A 13,665-nucleotide genomic window follows, 5' to 3' on the forward strand; every position below is an offset into this window, starting at 1 on the left:
GTTTGAGACCAACCTGGGCAGCATGGCAAAACCCCATCTCTACAAAAAATACACAACTTAGCCAGGCCTGGTGGTGTATGCGTGTAGTTCCAGCTACTTGGGAGGCTGAGGTGGGAGGATCGCCTGATCACCTGAGCCCATGGAGGTTGAAATCATACCACTGCATTCCAGCCTGGGCAGCAACAGAATGAGACCCCATCTCAAAAAGAAAAAAAAAAATAGGAGGCTTGCATTGATTCTGGCATTCTGGCCTTCCCAGGAGAGGGACAGAAGAAAGACCTCATTGGAGTCAGCCATGTGCTTCTGTGTAGAAGGTATATTCTGGCATCCCAGGGAAACCAGACCAAGGGACTCAGCTTTGCTGAAAGGGCTGCTGCACTTCTGTGCAGGTCATTGCTACACTATTTATAATGGAAGTTCTAAACCTACAGTTAGTGGAAATTGACAGGCTTAGAACTGTTCAGAGCTTGCTGCCTGGGCATAGAAAGTCATGGTCACTGTTGTCCTAAGCCTGGACCTTGTCTGTCTTTGGGCATTAAAGCAGGATATCAAAGCAGTGAAACGAGTCAGCATCATGCTGAGTAAGATGAGTTTATTCTCCATGGATTTGTTTCCTTGCTCACAGTTTACTGTCTTTGGAGGGAGAAAGTGAGGGTACATGTGGAGTATTTGAGGGCCCTGAGAGTCTGGTGATTCTGAAACTCAACTTTGTCCTTGGGAGAAGGATCTCACCTTCTTTGGCTCAGATTCTTTTAGCCTAGAAGCCAGCCTTTTAGTGTGATGATGGCCCTTTTCCAAGAATCAGTAAATTTCTCAATCACTAGCTGTCACTTTAGAAGATACCACCAAGAGAACAGGGATCCCAGGGAATTGGAGACATACTTGACCTTTAAAGCAAAGCTCTCATTGTGCTTAGGTGCTTTCCCCCCAAAAAAATTGACTGAGATTAGCTGGATTAGCTCAAATAGCACATCCTAGATTTTTAGAGAAACTCAGCGTACATCTATCTGACCTGACCTTTTTATCATATAGAAATAAATTTAACATGTCTAGACCTTGTATATAGTTGCACAACTGTAATGTGAGTACTGAGCACTAGTTACTACTGGCTGCTCTTCTCTGAGATGATTATCTCTCTATTTAGATTCCCCACAGTTAGCATTTAGAACTAAATCTTCCCTACTCAAATGGCTTTGATTGAGAACACCACCTGACCTTTTCAGCCTGCCTGGATCTGTAGACTCCAGCTTTGAGTTAATGTGTGTAACATGCTTAGTACTTTACAAATGTTAGCATCTGTATTATCTCTTAGCAAATCACTGCAGAAGATCTAGGGGGCAAGAATGGACATAAAAGCCCAATTTGTGACTGTAGGCTGTACTTACCCAGCTGTTGAGACAGGCAGCACTGATTGTTCCACGCATATCCCACTTGACATTAGATTGTATCCTCAAATCTTATACATTCTGAAATTTACATCCACAGGATATTCCATGACCCTTTACCATCACTTTTAAGTTTTGAATCTATTGAATAGTATGAGGCCTGTTAATTTGAAAGTGGGTTCATTTATTCCATACAGTTCAATTCAGTATTAAATATCTACTACATAAGTAGATTACAGTGTCAGTAATGTCAGTTCAGTAGGTACACACCAAGCCACTCTGGAAATGGAAACTTCCTACTTTTTTTTTTTTTTTAATTAATAAACTTTATTTCTTAGAGTAGTTTTAGGTTCACAGCAAAATTGAGGAAGATACTGAGATAAACCATATACCCTCTGCCCTCACCTTTGTATAAGCTCCCCATTATCAGGTCCCTACCAGAGTGCTGCATTTGTTACAGTTGATGAGCCTGCACTGACACATCACCCAGGCACTACTAGTTTACATTAAGGTTCACTGTTAGTGCTATACATTTTGGGTGTTTGGGCAACATTATCATGATACCTATTTACCATTATAGTATCATACAGAGTCTTTTCATTGCCTAAAAATTACTGTGCTCTGCCTATTTATTTCTTTCGCCCCTTAACTCCTGGCATCCAGTAATCTTTTTACTGTCTCCACAGTTTTGCCTTTTCCAGAATGTCACATAGTTGGAATCATACAGCAGCCTTTTCAGATTGGCTTCTTTCACTTAGTAATACATACTCAGGTTTCCTCCATGTCTTTTCATGGCTTGATAGCTCATTTCTTTCTAGCACTGAATAGTATCCTGTTGTCTGGTTATACCACAGTTTATTTTTATCCACTCACCTACTGAAGGACATCTTGGTTGCTTCTAAAGTTTTGGCAGTTGTGAAAAAGCTGCTATAAACATCTGTGTATAGGTTTTTGGGTAGACATTAATTTTTAACTTATTTGGGTAAATAAGGAGCACAATTGCTATATTGAATGGTAACAGTATATTTGATTTTGTAAAAAACAAACAAACGAACAAAAATTCTTCAAGTTGGGTGTGGTGGTTCACACCTGTAATCCCACACTTTGGGAGGCCAAGGCGGGCAGATCACTTAAAGTCAGGAGTTCGAGACAAGCCCGGCCATCATGGTAAAACGTTATCTCTACTAAAAATACAAAATTAGCCTGACATGGTGGTGTGCATCTGTAATCCCAGGTACTTGCGAGGCTGAGGCAGGAGAATCACTTGAACCTGGGAGGCGGAGGTTGCAGTGAGCCAAGATTGTGCCACTGCACTCCAGCCTGGGCAAAAGAAGGAGACTCTGTCTCATTAAAAGAAAAACTCCCAAACTGCCTTCCAAAGGGATGGTACCATTTTACATTCCCACCAGCAGTAAATGAGTAGCTCCTGTTGTGTCATATCCTTGCCAGCATTTGGTGGTGTCAGTGTGTGGATTTGGGTCTTTTTTTTTTTTTTTTTTTTAAAGGCAGGATCTCACGCTGTCATTTAGGCTGGAGTATGGTGGCACAATCACAGCTCAATACAGCCTTGAGCTCTCAGGCTCCCAGATTTTGGCCATTCTAATCTATGTGTAGTGCTATCTCATTTAATTTTCAATTCCTGGTGGAGCACGATGGCTTACACTTGTAATCCCAGCACTTTGGGGAGGCCTAGGCAGGCTTTGCTTTTTTTTTTTTGAGAGAGAGTCTAGCTCTATCACCCAGGCTGGAGTGCAGTGGTGCAATCTCAGGTCACTGCAACCTCCACCTCCCGGGTTCAAGCGATTCTCCTGCGTCATCCTCCCAAGTAGCTGGGACTACAGGCGTGTGCCACCATGCCCAGCTGATTCTGTATTTTTAGTAGAGATGACGTTTCATGTTGGCCAGGCTGGTCTTGAACTCCTGACCTCAAGTGATCTGCCCGCCTCAGCCTCCCAAAGTGCTGGGATTACAGGCATGAGTCACTGCACCTGGCCTTGCATATAACTTTTGACTGCCCCGAAACTTAACTGCTAATAGCCTTCTGTTGACAGAAGCCTTACTGATAACATAGTTGATTAACATGTAATTTGTATGTTTTGTGTATTATATACGATACTCTTATAACAAAATAAGCTAGAGAAAAGAAAATGTTATTAAGAAAATCACTGGAAGAGAAAATATACTTACTATTCATTAATTGGAAGTGGATCATCATAAAGGTCTTCGTCCTCATCATCTTCACATTGAGTAGGCTGAGGACAATTAAGGATTAGTCTTGTTATCTCAGGAGTGGCAGAGGCACAAGAGGTGGAGGAGGTGGAAACGGATGCAGGAGGGGCAGGCACATTCTGTAACTTTTACTGAAAAAATTTATGTATAAGTGAACCCATACGGTTCAAACCTGTGTTGTTCAAAGGTCCACTGTAATCCAAATCAACCTTCTAATACCACTTTGCCTTATGACAGCAAAATATACCTAACTCCTCTCTTCAGTACCTTGTAATTTTGCTGTCATTCATTTCACTTATATATAAGCACGTGTGTATGTGTATGTATAATGTATGTAAAAGCATACCTAATCACATACATTGTTGCTGTTACAGGTTAAGCACCCCTAGTCCAAAAATCCGAAATCCAAAATGCAAAACTTTTTAATTACCAACATGAACCTCTCAGGAAATGCTTGTTGGAGTCTTTTAGATTTTGGGCTTTCAGATTTGGGATATTCAGCTGGTTGGTATAGTACAAATATTTCAAAATCAGGAAAAAATTTGAAATTTAAAACACTTCTGGTCTGATAAGGGATACTTATCCTATATTATGTTTAACAGACTTATCTATTAGATAAATTAAGAATAAGAAAAACAAGTTTTTGGTTTACCTTCACTTCTCCAGTGTGCTTGCATCATGTAGAGTTCAGTTTCTCCCCTATATAATTTTCTCTCTGAACAACTTCTTTTAACATTTCTTGCAAGGCAGATGTACTGCTATGAAATCCCCCATTTTTTGTTAGGGAAAATTTTTATTTCTTTCTCACCTTTGAAGTATAATTTCACAAGGTACAGAATTTTAGGTTGCTTGCTTTTTTTTTTTTTTTTTTTTTGTCTCTCAACACTTAATATTTCACTCCACTATCTTCTTGCTTGTGTGGTTCATGAGAAGTTGGATGTAATTCTTGTCTTTGCTCCTCTGAAGATAAGGTGTTTTTTCCCTCTGGCTTCTTTTAGATTTTTGTGTGTCTTTGGTTTTCTATAGTTTGAATATGATATGTCTAAGTGCAGTTTTTTTCCTGAATTTATCCTGCTTGGTATTTTCTGAGCTTCCTGAATCTATGGCTTGGTGTCTGACTTTAATTTGGGGAAATTTTACGTCACTATTGCTTCAAATAATTCTTTTCCTTTCTCTTTTTCTTCTTGTATTCCTGCTACATATATATCACACCCTTTGTAATTGTCTCACAGTTCTCTGATATTCTGGTGTTGGTTTTTATTTTCAGTCTCTTTTTTCTTTGCTTTTTAGATTTGGAAGTTTCTGTTATCATATCCTCAAGATCAGAGATTCTTTCCCCAGCAGTGTTCAGTCTATTAATGAGCCCATCAAAGGCATTCTTCAGTTCTGTTACAGTGATCTTTAACATTTTCTTTTGATTCTTCCTTAGAATTTCTATTTATATTATCCATCTGTTCTTGTGTGTTGTCTATTTTTCCCATTAAAGTTCTTGGCATAATTAATCATGGTTTTGAAAAATTCCTAATCTGATCATTGCAACATTCCTGTCATTTCTGACTCTGGTACTGATGCTTGTTCTGTCTCCTGAAACTGTGTTTTGCTCTTTAGTGAGCTTTGTAATTGTTTTGTTAAAAGGCAGACGTGATGAACTGAGTAGAAGTAACTGTGATAGATAGGCCTTTCATAATGTATTGGTAAGGTGTAGGGGAGGAGAAGTGTTCTATAGCAGGGATCCGCAACCCCTGGGCCACAGACCAGTACTGCTTGTGGCCTGTTAGAAGCCAGGCCACACAGTAGGAGGTAAGCGTCAGGCAATCAAGTGAAGCTACATTTGTATTTACAGCCGCTCACATTACTGCCTGAGCTCTGCCTCCTGTCAGATCAGCTGTGGCATTTAGATTCTCATAGGACCATGAACCCTATTGTGAACTGTGCATGCAAGAGATCTAAGTTGCACACACTTCTTATTAGAATCTAATACCCTATGATCTGTCACTGTCTCCCATGACCCCCAGATAAGACCGTCTAGTTGCAGGAAAACAAGTTAAAGGCTCCCACCGATTCTATATTATGGTGAGCTGTATAATTATTTCATTATATATCACAGTGTAATAATAATAGAAACAAAGTATACAATAAATGTAATGTGCTTGAATTATCCTGTAAACCCCCTGCCTCCCCACTCCCTGGTCCATGGAAAAATTATCTGCCATGAAACCGGTTCCTGGTGCCAAAAAGATTGGGGAATGCTGTTCTATAGTCTTGTGACTCGGTCTCAGTCTTTTGATGAGCCTTTGACCCTGGACTGTGAACCTCTCCAGTGCTTCTCAGTTTTTCCCCCACACCATAGTTGGGACAGAATGGTTCTTGGCTGCTGGAATTGGGTATTTCTTCCCCCAAGTAGAGCTGGCATTGATGAAATCCCAGCAAGTTAGGTGCAAACAAAATAGTTTCTCCCAAGGACAGGCCTCGTTAAGAACAGAATGCTCTGGCGTGTATCAAAACAGTTCCTTTTCCCTCCTCCTGCTGGAATCATGAGATTTTCTTCAGTAATCACTGTGAGGATCCAGTAGGGCTCCTTTGGACCAAACTTACAAAAATATGGGGGCCCCCGCATGACTAGATCCCCCTGGAGTTTTTAACTCTCAGCATAATCCCCATTGAGCTTCTAGCAATTCCTCAGTTACAGTTCGAGTTTTCCTGCTGTGGAGGTTTTTGCTTAAGAATTTCTGCTCTGGCCAGGGGCGGTGGCTCACGCCTGTAATTCCAGCACTTTGGGAGGCCAAGGCGGGTGGATCACGAGGTCAGGAGATTGGAACCATCCTGGCTAATACGGTGAAACCCTGTCTCTACTAAAACTACAAAAAAAATTAGCCGGGCGTAGTGGCGGGTGCCTGTAGTCCCAGCTACTTGGGAGGCTGAGGCAGGAGAATGGCGTGAACCCGGGAGGCGAAGCTTGCAGTGAGCCGAGATCGCGCCACTGCACTCCAGCCTAGGCAACAGAGCAAGACTCTGTCTCAAAAAAAAAAAAAAAGAATTTCTGCTCCAGTAAGTTGTACCTCACTGTGTCTGCTGTCTGTCCAGTTTTGGGGGCAATGGTTCATCCTGTGACATTACTTGGCTGACAGATCTAAGAAGAGATTTTTTTTTTTTTTTTTTTTCAGTTTGTTCAGCTTTTTACTTGTTAAAACAGAGTGGTAACTCCTAAGCTCTTTGCATGCCAGGCCAGAACTGGAAGTCAGTTTTTTTATTTTTATAACTTGTAGGGTATTTCATTGTATAACTGTACCACAATTTATTCATTTTCTTCATTTTCTTATTGGTGAATATTGCATCAGTCTAGGCCCAGTTAGGAGACAGATAACAGACAAGTGATTTAAGCAAGATTTAATAAAAGTAATACAAACTATGACAATAAGAGCATAACTTTAACATGTGAGAAAACTCCATAGGATGCTATAGAGCTGAAGGAGAGTTCTCAAGGAAGAACTAACTTGAATGGAAGATTCTCTAGGCTGGATTCAGGCTTTGTTGTAGTTGCAGCCCACTGGATATAGTTGCAGCCCACTGGATGGCAGAGATGTTTTCTGAATCCCAGCCCAAAGCTGGTCCACAGTTACTCAGCAATCAGGGAATAGCCCTCTGGAGCACAGGTGAGTCAGGTCTAGAGAGAGAGAGAGTGGAGGTGCTGCTGTGAGCACTTTGTGTCCTCAGGAAGGACGTGAAAGACAATTCCTGGGGGTCGGGTATGTTGAGCAAGCAAACAGAGTCAGTGGGGACAGGCCTGGAGCACATAGTATCTTTGTAGGTAAGGTTATGGAAAGGTGTCTATGTGATTGGTGCAGAGCAATCCACATATCCACGTTCTCACACCACTGACTGATAATGCAGTTGCTAGAATTAGCACCAAGAGCCTGTTCTTTCTGCAGTGTGCCTCCAATACCCTCTACTGAGAAAGGTTAACATCATGCTTACTGTAGAGGATAGATGATGCTTAAAGGAATTCTCTCCTTTATCTCAGAGCAGGTATTGAAGGATTAATTTGGAGCTTAGTGGCATTAAATTGATAAGCAGCGTAGACATTTAGATTGTTTATACTTTTCCACTATTATAGTCATCAGTGCTGCAGAAACATCCTTCTTCATATTCTTTTTGTATATATATATACACAGACTTTTTCTGGCATATATGTGGAGGCATGGAATTGCTGAGTCTTGGAATAAACTGTATAAATTTTCAGGAATAGGATCAATAGGTCGGGAGGCATGCATATTTTAATGATGTTTGTTACATATTCTCTAACTGATTTTACAAGAGTATTCTGGAACTAAGAGTGTGCCTTCCATAAAAGCATGCAGTCCTTATCATTCAAGGTTAAGCTCAAGCCCTAGTGTTTAGCAGGAAGATCCAGCTACCAATTCCAGGTGAGGACTCCTGCTGCGTGGAGGATGACAAAGATCGTAATAATGCCAGCCGTCAGTAGGAGTCCACAGACCCCGGCCCACTGCTTCTTCTGTGGGTTTGAAGCTGTCAAGGAGGACTCGACATTCAAGACACTGGTTGGAACAGCATTTCACTCACAGAAAGGATAGATACAGCAAGATCAGAGTGTGAAGTGCACCAATCCCTCATGGCCATTGGGTCCCTCCAGTGGCCTGCGGAGGGTGATGGACTGCACACATCCTTTTCATGCTACTGGCAAAGATCCCATTCCATCCTGTGGTGAGCAGATACACTGGTGGGGCTGGCCGTGTGCCACGTGACGCACACACTTAAGCAATACAAAGAAGTTGACTCCGTACCCAGAAGAGGGGAAAAGTTTCTCCTAATAAGGAAGAAGAATCTCGGGCCAAGTGACAGCTTGCCACACAGCTTCCTTATGAGGGAAAGTTCTAGACCCAGGGTACTAATTGGGCAGTCTTGGAGAGGGGTGGCAGGTCATGTGATGGCTACATCCCTTACAGCCAGTAATCCGTCCCTCTTTACTCCCTGACACTTACAGCCTCTTCACCTCTATCTGTGTTGAATCTACTTGGGCTAATTTCATTATCCCTTACTCCTGTTTATGCCCATTGCCACAGGAACCCTCAGGTTACCCGCACCCCATAATCTGCACGCCTAAGTCATCTAAACCTCTGAACATACCCTGCTCTGTCTTATCCTTCCCTGACTCTGGAAACCCTTCCAGTTTACCTTTTGGAATTCCAGTTCTTTATCAGCAAAATCTGTCTCCTAATCTGTTCTCTAAACATTCTGTCTTCTTCCTGTTCTACTGGAATCATAGGGGAAGAGGGAGAGCTTAGAATACTGATTATCTGCGGACTACTCAAGTGTTAGCCCTTTTCTCTCTCATAATCTCAAAGTATTGGGTCTAGTAGTAAGGGTAGATGTCCTCTGTCTTTTCATTACTTTCACTGTCTTCTCCCTAATCTCCCCATACTTAGATCATTAATTTGTATCATTTAATACCTATCATTGCAGCTGTAAAACTCTTCATACATTGCAGTCGTAACAATTTTAGCTCTTGACTGCAGTTACTCTCTTCAGTTCTACTCCTGTATTATTCTTTTTTTTTTGCAGTCTGTTTATGAGCTGTATTGTGTTATTCTTGATGGTTTCGATACACCCATAGTTGATCACTCCAGTTCTTAAGACTTTCTGTTCTTTGAACTCTTGTCTTCCAGTGAACCTCTCCACTACCCTACCTCAATCACTTATGCCCTAGATCTATACTTTAGACTTTGTCTCCATAATTTCAGTTTCTTTCTTCTGCTTTCTGAGCACCACCTCTAATCTTTCTATAGCTTGTGTCATCTAGAAACCCTACCTCTGAAAAATAGTCATTTGATCCTGGGACCTTTAATCCTTGGGAACCTTCACTCACTATATTGAGATGTCTTCCAGACATCTGTGTGAATAATTCAGGATGTTTGTCTTGATTTCAAGGAAAAAATAGGGCTAGAGATACAAATGTTGGACTTTCACCATATAAAAAGATCTTAAAGCTGTGTGTCTAGATGTCGTCACCTAGGGAGTGAACATAGACAGAAAGGACTAAAGGTACAAGGACTGAATCCTGGGACATTCCAGTTTTCCGAGATCAAGAGAATGAGGAGAGACCCAAAAGGAAAGAGGAAAACTTAGAAAATACGGTGTCTGGGCCGGATGCGGTGGCTCAAGCCTGTAATCCCAGCACTTTGGGAGGCCGAGACGGGCGGATCACAAGGTCAGGAGATCGAGACCATCCTGGCTAACACAGTGAAACCCCGTCTCTACTAAAAAATACAAAAAACTAGCCGGGCGACGTGGCGGGCACCTGTAGTCCCAGCTACTCGGGAGGCTGAGGCAGGAGAATGGCGTAAACCCGGGAGGCGGAGCTTGCAGTGAGCTGAGATCCGCGCGGCTGCACTCCAGCCCGGGCGACAGAGCGAGACTCCGTCTCAAAAAAAAAAGAAAATACGGTGTCCTGGAAACCACGTAAAAGGAGTATTTCAGAAATAGTATGTGATCACCTGAGCCAAATGATATAGACAGATCAAGTGACATGAAGTCTGAGTATTGCCAGTGGGATATAGCAATGTGATGTCAGTGTTGACATTGATAGCTGTTTTGATGGAATGGTGGGGGAAAATCTAATTGGTGAGCAAGAAAGAAAGGGAAAAAGAAAATGGAGATAATAACTAAATAATTGGTTCAAGGAGTTTTGCTGTTAGAGCAGAAATGAAATGCAAAGGTGGGCGGAGGGATCAAGAGAGTTTTGAAAAAAAGTAACAGTATCTATGTACATACACGGATGGAAGTGATTCAACAGCAAGAGAAAATCTGATAATGCAAGAGAAAGGAGAATGGCTGACGCAGTGTCCTTCTGTAGTTGAGAGGGGATGGGATCTGGTAAATAAGCAGTAGGTTAGCCTAGTCAGGAGTGCAAACAATCCTTCCCTAGGAATAGGGGAGGATGTGGGGAATGCAGTGCAGATTATGGCTGGGTAGATGTGATAAAGATAGCTTATTGAAGTTCTTCTCTGATTAGTTGAGGCCAGGTGCAGTGGCTCACTTCTGTAATTCCCACACTTTGGGAGGCCAAGGCGGGAGGATCACATGAGCCCAGTAGTTTGAGACTAGCCTGGGCAACATGGTGAAACTCCATCTCTACAAATGATACGAAAATTAGCTGGGCATGGTGTTGCATACCTGTAGTTCCAGCTACTTGGGAGACTGAGGTGGGAGGATCATCTGAGCCTCAGGAGTTCAAGGCTGCAGTGAGTTATGATTGCATGGAACTGTGATTATGATTTTGAGATAGAGCAAGACCCTGTCTCAAAAAAAAAAACTTTTTTTTCTCACTAAAATGGAAAGCGAGGTGATTAGCTGAGAGCCTGGAGAGGATAAAGTATGATACAGTCTTTTAAAAGGATGGGAGAAAGAATACACTGAGAAGTATGGTCTGATTTCCAGTAGTATGAAGAGCCAAAGTTAGTGATCATACACATAAAGAGAGACTAGTCAGCTTTTCTATATGACTTTCTGGAACTTCTCAGGCTAGGATTTTGGAAAGATTGTATGAAGATACTGAAATTACTCCTGACAGAAGACATGATAAAAAGAATGTCATTGATACAGGAATAAAAATCTTTAAAGAGTGAAGGGGATTTCCCAAAGGTTTGTATGTGAATTTTAGCTAGGAGGGGTAATGGTTGTTGTAGTCTGATGACATCATTTCAAACCTGGTTATTTTTACGGAGAAGAGGGAGAATGCCTAAAGATGAAATGAGCCAGCAGGGTATCTACCCCACTTCTAGGTCTAGTGGTACAAAGGGTGTGTGAAATCCAACAGCCATCATTTGAGAGAGCTGCAGAGGAAGCTGCATCCACAGGGGACAGTCAAGTTTCAACCTGTTCAGGGTATGTTAAGGGCTGTACTAAATGTGTGTCCAGGGTGCTTGGGAGTACAAAAGTAAATATATGTAACCCAAGCTAGTCATTAAGCAAGGTGTTCTTTTTGGAGTTAGCTCATTGAATGAAGTAGAAAGCTCGTTCTAAGATCTGTATGAAATAGAATTGTATGATTAGGAAATTAACAGTCCAGAGCATTATAGTTGCCTGGACACGATGGCTCACTCCTGTAATTCTAACACTTTGGGAGGCCAAGGTGGGAGAATCACTTGAGGCCAGGAGTTCAAGACTAGCCTAGGCAACATAGTGAGTCCCTGTCTCTACCAAAAAAAAAAAAAGCCAGGTATGGTGATACGCGCTTGTAGTCCCAGGTGCTCAGTAGGCTGAAGTGGGAGGGAGGATTGCTTGAGTACAGGAGGTCACGGCTGCAGTAAGCCGTAGTCACACCACTGCACTGCTCTCCAGCCTGTGAAACAGAACAAGATTCTATCTTAAAAAAAAAAAAAACACAAACCATAAAGAAGTACAGATTATATGTTACTAGATTATAAACTGCTACTCAAATGTGGATGGGTAGGGAGAAGGTCATGGAGGGCTACATGCAGTGCTAAAGGGATGAGGTATGAAGACTCCGTGGCATGGACTCTTAATTTACCTGAGATCCATGGACCCTGAGTGGTTTTAGAAGTGCCATAAGTCTCCTAAAATTATATTCCCAATTTTGTATATATGTTCATTTTCTTCTGGAGGGAGTTTATCAAAATTTGCCAAAGGTTGTTTTTCAATCTAAAAACTGAATACTTTGTTGTTGTTGTTGTTGTTGTTTTGTTTTGTTTTTTTGGAACAGAGTCTCTCTTGCCCAGGCTGGAGTGCAGTGGTGCAATTTTGGCTCACTGCAACCTCCACCTTTTGGGTTCAAGTGATTCTTGTGCCTTAGCCTCCCAAGTAGCTGGGACTACAGGTGTGCACCACCACACCCCACACCCAGCAAATTTTTTTAATTTTTAGTAGAGACGGGGTTTTGCCATGTTGGCCAGGCTGCTTTCGAACTCCTGACCTCAGGTGATCTGCCTACCTCGGCCTCCCAGATTGCTGGGATTACAGGTGTGAGCCACCACACCCAGGGAAAACTAAATACTTTAAGGCTTGAAGAGGCAAAGTGGGCCGGGCACAGTGACTCACGCCTGTAATCGGGAAGCCAAGGTGGGCAGATCACTTGAGGTCAGGAGTTGGAGACCAGCCTAGTCGACTTGGTAAAACCCCATCTCTATTAAAAATACAAAAATTATCCAGGCATGGTGGCACATGCCCGTAATCCCAGCTACTCAGGGCCACAAGGTGTGAGAAGAATGCAAGGAAAACTCTGGAAAAATTAAAATCACATTGTTCTAATGGTGATTACCTGTGAAAAAAAGTAAAAAAGTAGCTTTCACTTTTAATTCAATTTGGTACTGTTTTTGGTCATAAGAATTTGTGAATTGTATGATAAAAATGTTGAAAGTTATTAACAGAGGGCAGTGCTGGCAGTTGGGAGACCAGTTAAGAGGCCATTGCATTTATCAAGATGTTAGGGGAACAAAATATATGAATATGAGAAAAATGTAAGAGATTAAATCAGTGGCATGTGGATTGATTATCTTCAAATTCCCTGAGTGATTAATGCCGTGTGTTGATACCCTTAACTTAGATAAGGAATACTAATAGGAAGAGAAGAGTTAGGGGAGGAAGACGAACCCAGGATCAAATTTACACTTATTCAGACTCTTGATTTATGACAAAAGTGGCACTATAGAGCTGTAGGCAAAATCCACTGGATGTTCATATGGAGAAATTGGAAAATGTGGCTCTTCACAAAAAAATCAATTCCGGGTGAATTATAGTTTTAAATGTGAAAGGTAATACAGTAAAACTTTTAGAAGGTGTACAGAAGAAAATCTGCATGGCCTTAAAATAGGGAAATTTTTTAAAAACAGGATATAAAGGATAAGATTCCTAAATTTGACTACATTTAAAATGAAGGGCCAGGCTGGGTGGCTCACACCTGTAATCCCAGCACTTTGGGAGGCCGAGGCGGGTGAATCACAAGGTCAGGAGATCGAGACCATCCTGGCTAACACGGTGAAACCCCGTCTCTACTAAAAATACAAAAAAATTAGCC

General features: G+C 41.8%; 1 protein-coding gene across 1 annotated transcript in view; it reads left to right on the forward strand.

The window, feature by feature from the left end:
• Positions 1-13,665, forward strand: part of MAST2 (microtubule associated serine/threonine kinase 2) — a 119,023-nt gene that overhangs the window by 45,686 nt on the left and 59,672 nt on the right. The window lies entirely within an intron of this gene.

Source organism: Mandrillus leucophaeus, unplaced genomic scaffold (genome assembly GCF_000951045.1).
Source record: "Mandrillus leucophaeus isolate KB7577 unplaced genomic scaffold, Mleu.le_1.0 Scaffold902, whole genome shotgun sequence".
Lineage (NCBI taxonomy): Eukaryota > Metazoa > Chordata > Mammalia > Primates > Cercopithecidae > Mandrillus > Mandrillus leucophaeus.